Source organism: Zingiber officinale, chromosome 1A, assembly GCF_018446385.1.
Source record: "Zingiber officinale cultivar Zhangliang chromosome 1A, Zo_v1.1, whole genome shotgun sequence".
NCBI lineage: Eukaryota > Viridiplantae > Streptophyta > Magnoliopsida > Zingiberales > Zingiberaceae > Zingiber > Zingiber officinale.
This window is the reverse complement of record NC_055987.1, coordinates 187,287,054-187,290,604: the sequence shown is the minus strand read 5'-3', so window position 1 is coordinate 187,290,604 and position 3,551 is coordinate 187,287,054. Positions and strand designations below refer to the sequence as shown.

Sequence of the window (3,551 nt, the reverse complement as noted above, 5' to 3'; positions counted from 1 at the left end):
ACTCTTTTGTATTAAATTGATGTATATGCATGGAGCCATATAATTAGTTATGAATTATATCATAAAAAAGCTCATTTAAAACTTTAATCATTAGGGATGTTTCAATGAGATTTTATAATATTGACATGACATATTGAAATCATAAAAAAAGCTCATTTAGAGCTTTAACTATTGGAGATTAACACCTATCTTGTCATCGAAAACAGAGAACTCATAACATCAACCAGCAAACATTCAGGCATGAAACTCGGTACATTTCCGAGGTGCTGAGATAAACGTAATCGTCATTTGTCATGTAAAACTCAGTACATTTCCAGGGACGCTGGGTAAGCGTAATCGTCTTAAAGACACGTGAAACTCAGTACATTTCACCAGCAACAAAAACTTGCAAGAAGTTCCAAGCAGATTGATACCATATTTATAGTTTACTCAATTGATGGATTGAGAACATGCCCAGTGAACATAAATGGGTGATCAGCTTCAAAGTCCAGTGAATCCATGGGTAATGACCTTGACATCCCATGCATCACTGCAGCAGAAGCAGTAGCTGCTTTTGTTCCTTCTTCATTGACTTCAATGAAGGATCTGTGGAAAATTAATGATACATAGAGGCTATGTCTAATAGACGAATCCACCATTTCTGACAAATCTGCATCTACACTGAACAGACCCAAACTTTTAACACTGCAGACGCTTCAAAACCAAATGATATCTTGAATTTGGGCAGCTTGAATTTGTTCACTTCAACCTTTCACATTGAAAGAAAACGTGTTAAGAGCTCAGATTCACTGTTTAACTTCTCCTCCAAACTCCATAGACCATCTTTGGCGTCTGGCAAAAAGATATACATAGAGAATGACCTTTTATCTTCACCTTGCTTATAGGGAAGCCTAAGAACCTTGAATCCATCGTATGAGGCCAGAAACTGTTTTTCCCAACTAGTCATAAGCCACTTCGACAAGTGTTCCATTCAGCAGGTAGAATTCAGAGTTTAATGTCTTAGATGCATCAAACTCTTCAGTCCAGGATCCTTTGAAGTAGAGTGCATTCCCCAGGACCAATCTAGTGTCACTGTCGACAGATCCGGGAGGAGGGAGCTCTTTGATCAAGTTTGATTCTTGAAGTAACATTTTCAACCCAGGCGTTAATTTCATCTGCTACCACATCAGCCTTAATAATTAAAGGTCAAGAATGTTAGTATATTGGCAAAATGTTCAAAAAATGATAACGATAAGTATTGAATGTCATGATAGCCTTCCAAAACAAATCTAAATCCGTGGTAATTGGACATTATACTATAACACTTCCAAAAAAGGCAATAAATATGTAAAACCATGAAGTTTTCTAAAACCAATACATTGAGATAATTTCTTTTCTACGGTCCCATTCAACTGTTCCAAGATATTGACAGCGCCATTAGCCACTGCTCATGCTGGAAAATTGTCGTTGGTTGGCTCAGAATAATGACTTCTTTAACTCTTAGCAATTGATGATCTCGGAATTCATCATAATCACTTTTTGTGCATAAAAAAATGATTAATAATGATTTTTTGTGTAAAATAAGTTATAGTGACACCTACCAAAAAAATAAAAGGTCACAAAACTAAGTTAGAAGCATTTCATTTGTATCTTTTGTAGAATGTCTTAAATGCTACCAGATCTAAATATGTGATCCCTAACACATCAGGCTCCCAAATCTGGGAAGTGGAGAGGTGCCTTGATCTTGAATAAGGCTACAATGACAGCTACCTAGGTAAGACTGCAGAGAAGTACATTGTGCTAAGTTCTAAACAAAAGAAGATGAATAATATTGTTTTGTGGGGGGGAGCTCATAAGCATGAGCATCCATGTAGAAAGAAGGTTAATCAAGGCAGCCGAACCAAATCTTTATTCTTCACCAATATTATTTTATATAATTTTTCTCTGAATAAGGATTTAAACCTTTCGAAAAAGAAAAACAGTGAAACATGAGAATAGAACAAGATCAAACACCTTATTCTTTTAATATTTTGAGTTAACTTGCTATGACACATAGGAAGCTAGATAAGATCATAAAAGACCATTCACAGTGTTATACTATTAACATCAAATTTTATGCTTCTGCATCAGAACATCAAGTTTTATTCATAAACAAATTAACAATTCTCTTTAGAGGACAATATATGCAAATATTGAAATACATAAAGCTATCACCATTTTTTTTCAGAATTCAACATACTACAAGTTAAGTCTTGAAATATGACAAATATATGGGCATGGGACCAGCCTCAACTCATAGGCACAAGTATCAGAATGATAAGATCCACTATAAAAAGAAGAGAATGAAAGTGGGACTCATGAATCTGCAAGTTATGAATCTAGCGCAACCAAACCGTACCGATTTGAGTTGGGTGAATAATAAATGATAAATAGCACTATTCCATTTCTAAGAACCACCTAATGATCGATATTTTGGAAAAAAAAATACATATTATGAACTGATGATATATGCCATTCTCAAAAAACTTTGATAAAACGATGTAAATAGGAATAGAAAACGTCACCTTTGTTCGGAAATCTACTGCTTTGACCTCCACCTTAAACGTATTGGTGACGATATCGTTAAAGGATGGCTTCAGCGTCACCGAGGAGTCAACGAAAACTCCATTGGCGAACGAAACCCTCGGCCCAGCGCTCGGCGACCCGTCAGCAAGGACGAGGGAGACGATCTGCGAGGAGAGGGAGTTGAGATCGGCTAGTTTTCCAGAGCTGAGGCGAATAAGGAGAGCATTTCGTCGAGCGTACGGCCCTTGGAGCCGGCTGCAACGAGGGCGAGGATAAATGTATATTTCAAAATATAGAATATAGCAAGAGAATTGGGAAATCCCAATAACATTAATCTTTCTATGCCTTATTCATAAATGTATCCTAAATATTTATGGATGAATTTTCACGATCAAATCATGTTTTATACTTATACTATATATATATATATATATATATTACAATATTATCCGTATGTGACTAATCTGTATAATTTATCGATGAAGGAACTAGTATCACATAAAATAAAATTTTAAAAAAAATACTAAAATTTTCCTTTCCAAATGAATAATATATTCAATTTATACCAATATAAAATAAAAATTAAGTTCCATTTAAATGATGTCACTATAAATATATTTTTTTTTAAATTTAAAAATATATTATTTTTTAAACAAACTCTAAAAGCTCCTATCGTCTTTATGTTTGCCTTCTTGTCAGTTCTCGTGTAGATGAATCATTATCATCAATTGACATTCGACTTCTGAGATAACTTGCATAGTTATATTTATGTGAGTAGTTGTACCAACATCTATTCACCAAGTGTTATTAGATACAGTAGTTAAGTTGACTTCTGAACTAACAAAGTTGAGAAGTATATCATTTTTAACACGTCAATTAAGGTATTTGGGGTAATCCTTCTTTAGATAACCTTTCATTTTATAAAATAAACAAATTGAGTTTGAATTTTATTGCTTTTGGACCTTATGTCCTGAACTCTAGTCACCGCAAGTTGTTTTCCTTTACTA

At 34.3% G+C, this 3,551-nt stretch overlaps 1 pseudogene; it reads right to left on the bottom strand.

Moving 5' to 3' along the window:
* Positions 1-229: 229 nt before the first annotated feature.
* Positions 230-2,875, bottom strand: LOC122008239 (annotated as a pseudogene).
* Positions 2,876-3,551: the final 676 nt, after the last annotated feature.